Consider the following 6153-nt stretch of genomic DNA (forward strand, 5'->3'; position numbering starts at 1 on the left):
GGCATGCGTGACCATGCCCAGCTAATTTTGTATTTTTAGTAGAGATGGGTTTCTCAATGTTGGCCAAAGCTGGTCTCAAAGTCCCAACCTCAGGTGATCTGCCCACCTCGGCTTCTCACAGTGCTGGGATTACAGGCATGAGCCGCTGTGCCCAGCCAACATGTTTATTTTTTAAAGAGGTAGGCTCAGCTGGGCTCAGCGGCTCATGCCTGTAATCCCAGCACTTTGGGAGGCCGAGGCGGGTGGATTACTTGAGGTCAGGAGTTCAAGACCACCCTGGCCAACATGGAGAATCGCTTGAACCTGGAAGGCGGAGGTTGCGGTGAGCCAAGATTGAGCCACTGCATTCCAGCCTGGGCAACAGGAGTGAAACTCTGCCTTAAAAAAAAGGGGTGGGAAGGAAAGTGGACACCAAAAGGAAAGAAAGAAGCTAGACATAATTATATAATTACTTTTATATAAGCATTAGGAACAGGCAAACCTAACTTATGGTGACAGAAATGAGAAGTGGTTACCACTGGGTGCTATTGAGTGGGACAATGGACAAAGGAACCTTCTAGTATGACAGGAATGTTCTCTATCCTGACCTTGGTGGTGGTTACAAAGACGTGTACATAAATTCATTGAGCTTTACACTTCAATTATGTGCTGTAAGTGACTCCCATTTTAAATGTTAAATTTTTAAGTTGTGAAATAAAACAGAATAAACAACTAGTATAATCAGTACTAAGATGCACAAAGGATCAGAATGCAGACCCGCCTGGTGGAGAACACACTGGGAGGGGAGAACGGGGCCCAGGTGCTCACATTCCCTCTCCAGCCACAAAGGGGCTCTCTCCACCTCCGCTTGCTACAGCCGAGTCCTCTGCTCTAATCCCTGCACTTTGGGAGGCCGAGGTGGGAGGCTCACTTCACTTGGGTCCAGGAGTTCAAGACAGCCTGGGTAACAGTGAAACCCCCATCTCTACAAAAATAAAAAGAGAAATACAATCTCATGGTTCAAAACTCAGTGAATACATACAACCATTGTGGGAAACAGTCAGTATTTAGCATAAACAGACGCTTACCTTATGACCTTGTCCTTCAGGTCCTGGCCTATGTACCCAACAGAAATGCATATATATATGTTCTCTACATGACCTGTGCAGGAATGTGCCTAGTAGGACTATTTGTAATTGCCAAAGATTGGCAGCAAACCAAATACCCTCAACAGTTAGAATTAATTAATAAATCACAGTGGAGGCCGTGCACAGTGGCTCACGCCTATAATCCCAGCACTTTGGGAGGCCGAGGCGGGTGGATCACCAGGTCAAGAGATCGAGACCATCCTGGTCAACAAGGTGAAACCGCGTCTCTACTAAAAAAAAATACAAAAATTAGCTGGGCGTGGTAGCACAGCCTGTAGTCCCAGCTACTCGGGAGGCTGAGGCAGGAGAATTGCTTGAACCCAGGAGGCAAAGGTTGCAGTGAGCCGAGATCGTGCCCTTGCACTCCAGTCTGGGTAACAACAGCAAAACTCCATCTCAAAAAATAAATAAATAAATAAATCACAGTGGAATACTATACATCAATGAGAACGAATGCCAGGTGACAACATGGATAAATCTCTAAGGCCAGGCACAGTGACTCACATCTATAATCCCAGCATTTTGGGAGGCCAAGGTGGGAGAACCGCTTGAGCCCAGGAATTCAAAACCAACCTGGGCAACAAAGTGGCAACCTCATCTCTATAAAAAATAAAACAATTAGCCAGGTGTGGTGGTGTGTGCCTGCAGTCCCAGCTACTTGGAAGGCTGAGGTAGGGGAATCACTTGAGCGTGGGAGGTTGAGGCTGCAGTGAGCTACGATTGTGCCACTGCACTCCAGCCTGGGAAACAGAGCAACACCCTAAAAAATAAAAAAAATAAGATTACATAAAAGAAGGCAGACACACAGAGAGTATAATTCCATTTACATGAAGCTCAACATGTACAAAGTTGGCGCGGCATGGTGGTTCACCCCTGTAATCCCACTACTTTGGGAGACTGAGGCAGGCAGATCACTTGAGACCAGGAGTTCAAGACCAGCCTGCCCAACATGGTGAAACCTCATCTCTACTAAAAATACAAAACTTAGCCAGATGTGGTGTCAGGCACCTGTAATCCCAGCTACTCAGGAGGCTGAGGTGGGAGAATCACTTGAACCTGGGAGGTGGAGGTTGCAGTGATCCAAGATCACACCACTGCACTCCAGCCTGGGTGACAAAGCGAGACTTCATCTCAAAAAAACAAAGTACAAAATTAATTTCTGCTGTTAAGAGTCAGGAGAGTCCCCCATGGGGGGAGGGTGAAGGGAAGGGGCACAGGGAGGATTTGGGGATATTGCAGGTTATGATCTCCTTATGAATGTGGGTACTCGGTACCTAGATGCACTCAGTTTGTGAAAATTCATCCAGCTATAGATTTATGGTACATATACCCCTTTTTATACATATGTTTCAATTAAAAGTTTTTAAAAGTCTGCCAACAGGCCATGAAAACTCTCCTCCCCTACCCTGTGGAAATTCCTTTTCCAAGAGGCAACCAAGCTACCAAAGGCTTTTAGAATCCATTCAGAAATAATTGGTGCCTATACAAATACACATATACCTAACACACAGACACACATACACACACAAATATACAACCACACACAAGAAATATACACATGCACACATACATATCACACACTACAAATACACATGCACACAACACACACATACACATAGACAGACCTATGTTGGCCAGGCTGGTCTCAAACTCCTGACCTCAGGTGATTCACCTGCCTCAGCCTCCCAAAGAGCTGGGATTACAGGTATGAGCCACTGCGCACAGCAAATAAAGCTAATTTAAAAAAAATTACAATGGTCTTCCTTTTGAGAAACGCTTCACGGAGGAGCATGATAAATGATTCAACTGGGATGCAGCCAGCAAAATCCCAGATGCTGGAAACTCTGAGACAAAGGACCCTATTTATTCACCAAATGTGCTGTGAGAGGAGGGAGAAAGAGGGAGAATCCAAAGATTAGGAGAGGATTAAGAAACTGATCCATGAATACAACGTGTACATCTGTTTTTCTCATCAGTTGGATAAACCAACTGTGCAAGAAACGTTTCTTGGCTGGGTGCGGTGGCTCCCAACTGTGCTCCTAACACCCCGGGAGGTTGAGGAGGGAGCATCAGCTGAGCTTGGGTTTGAGACCAAGCTCAAGACCCCTGTTGGGGAGGGGAGGGGAGGGGAGGGGAGGGGAGGGGAGGGGAAGGGAGGGGAAGGGAGGGGAGGGGAGGAAGAAAGAAAAGCCAGGCATGGTGGTGTACCTGTAGTCCCAGCTACTTGTAAGGCTGAGGCAAGAGGATTGCTTGAGCATAGGACTAGAGGCTGCAGTGAGCCGTGATCACGCCACTGCATTCCAGCCTGGATAAGAGCGAGACGCTGTCTCAGAAAAATAAAAAAAGTACTTATGAGAGCCCAGTCAAATTTAAGACACTGACCAGATAGTTAATTATATTAACAAGGTATTGATTACTTTTAGATATGGTAATTATATTATGGTTTTTTTGTTTTGTTTTTTTTTTTTTAGACGGAGTTTTCACTCTTGTTACCCAGGCTGGAGTGCAATGGCGCGATCTCGGCTCACCGCAACCTCCGCCTCCTGGGTTCAGGCAATTCTCCTGCCTCAGCCTCCCGAGTAGCTGGGATTATAGGCACGCGCCACCATGCCCAGCTAATTTTCTGTATTTTTAGTGAAGATGGGGTTTCACCATCTTGTTGACCAGGATGGTCTCGATCTCTTGACCTTGTGATCCACCCGCCTCGGCCTCCCAAAGTGCTGGGATTACAGACGTGAGCCACCGCGCCCGGCCAGTTATTTCTTTTTAGAGTTCTTATGAGATACTAAAGTTTTGTCTCTTCAGAATTTATTAGTGAAATGGTATGTTTGGGGTTGATCTCAAATTAATTGGAAAGATAAATGAAATAAGAACAGCTTGGTGGTTAGTACATTGGGGGTTGTACTTTTCTCTTTATATCTGTGAAGTTTGAAATTTTCCATAATAAAAAGAAAAGCAGCACTCTGGGAGGCTGAGGAGTGAGGATCACTTGAGCTCAGAAGTTCAAGGCTGTAGTGAGCTATGATTGCACCACTGCACACTAGCATGGGCAACAGAGCAAGATGGAGGGGAGGGGAGGGGAAAAAGGGAAGGAAGAATGGGAGGGAGGGAAGAAGGGGAAGAAAGAGGCTGGGTTTGGTGGCTCATGCCTGTAATCCCAGCACTTTGGGATTACAGGCAGATAAATCACAAGGTCAAGAGATCAGACCAGCCTGGCCAGCATGGTGAAACCCCACCTCTACTAAAAATACAAAAATTAGCCGGGTGTGGTGGCACATGCCTGTAGTCCCAGCTACTTGGGAGGCTGAGGCAGGAAAATTGCTCGAACATGGGAGGTGGAGGTTGTAGTGAGCTGAGATCACAGCACCGCACTCCAGCCTGGCGATAGAGTGAGATGAGAGAGAGAGAGAGAGAGAGAGAGAAGGGGAGAGGAGAGGAGAGAGGAGAGAGAGAGAGAGATTAGAGAGCGAGAGAGGAGAGAGAGAGAGAGAGAGAGAGAGATGAGAGGGCGAGAGAGACACACGAGGGGAAGGGGAAGGGGAAGGGAGGAGGGAGGAGGGAGGGAGGGAGGGAGGGCAGGCAGGTGAGGTGCTGTGGCTCACTTGGGAGACTGAGACAAGTAGATCACTTGCAGTCAGGAGTTCAAGATCAGCCAAGCCAACATGAGAAACCCAGTCTCCCCTAAAAATGCAAAAATTAGCCGCATGCGGTGGTGGCACACACCTGTAATCCCAGCTACTCAGAGGCCGAGGCACGAGAATCATTCAGAACAAGGAGGTTGCAGTAAGCCGAGATCCTGCCACTGCACTCCAGCCTGGGTGACAGAGTGAGACTCTGTCTCATAAATAAATAAATAAATAAATCTAAAAAAGAAGAGAGAAGAAACGAACACTGCTCTGACTCTCTTCCCCCTCTTCTCCCTCCACATACATACCTGCCTCGAGGTTGGTGAGGCTCTTTTTGGGGTGAGCAGGGGGCAATTTGAGAACTGAGATGCTTCAGGTTACTTCCCAAGCAGGGTTTGGGTTCCCCCAGAAGGATGATGACCTGAAAATTTAAAAAGACATGGCACCAGTCAGGGGGTTTTGACCCCAATGGGGACACGCAATGCCCTGGGAGGCCCCATCTCTCCCCTTCACAGAGTCCTGGAAACATATCTTAGCTTTCTGGAACATTCTTTAGATTCTCTGGAAAGTCCCTCCAAGAAATTTGGGGAGATTTGTCCTCATCTAGGCTGTGCTTTTGTCGTGTGTAGGCGTCAGCCACTTTGGTGGGTCTGTACTCTCTTGAGTCAACTAAACAGGAACTGTTTTCCCAGATTTCCCTTCCCTGCATGCTTCTCAGTGTGAGCCACGAGGCACTTCGTGTGAGAGTTGGAAGGTGGAAGTGAAAGAGCACGCAACTTTTTTATTTCTTTTAGATGGAGTTTCACTCTTGTCGCCCAGGCTGGAGTGCAATGGCACGATCTCGACTTAATGCAACCTCCATCTCCCAAGTTCAAGCAATTCTCCTGCCTCAGCCTCCCAAGTAGCTGGCACCTGCCACCACGCCCAGCTAATTTTTGTATTTTTAGTAGAGATGGAGTTTCACCATGTCGGCCAAGCTGGTCTTGAACTCCTGACCTCAGGTGATCCACCTGCCTCAGCCTCCCAAAGTGCTGAGATTACAGGCCTGAGCCACCGCGCCTGGCCAAGCACGCATCTTCCTTATGCAGTCAGGAGATTCCAGCAGTTCTGCAGCTCACACGTGTGAGCTCTCATCTGCTGGCCACTTTGTGGGTATGGGGCCAGGGCCTGGCCCATAGTCACCCCAGCTTTTTTCAGATCTTCTGCTTCGATTTCTCTGGCTCCTGGGCAACATGCCTGTTTAACTCTGACTTCTCCTTCAAGACCTCCTGCCTGTGACGTTGGAGAGTGGAGGTGATGAGAGACTGTGCAGGTTCCCACCCACGCTCTGGGCTCCACTCGTCCTCACAGGTCCAGTGCGTCCTTGCTTCTCACCTCACATCCCCCTTTCCTTCCTCAGT

At 48.0% G+C, this 6153-nt stretch overlaps 1 long non-coding RNA gene across 1 annotated transcript; it reads right to left on the reverse strand.

Moving 5' to 3' along the window:
• Positions 1–437: 437 nt before the first annotated feature.
• LOC144580806 (uncharacterized) lies at positions 438–5162 on the reverse strand. Its single transcript, XR_013530977.1, has 2 exons — positions 5062–5162; positions 438–1887 (listed from the first exon to the last, which is right to left on the reverse strand). It is a non-coding gene; the product is annotated as an uncharacterized LOC144580806 (long non-coding RNA).
• Positions 5163–6153: the final 991 nt, after the last annotated feature.

This window comes from Callithrix jacchus, chromosome 22 (assembly GCF_049354715.1).
Source record: "Callithrix jacchus isolate 240 chromosome 22, calJac240_pri, whole genome shotgun sequence".
Classification (NCBI taxonomy): domain Eukaryota; kingdom Metazoa; phylum Chordata; class Mammalia; order Primates; family Cebidae; genus Callithrix; species Callithrix jacchus.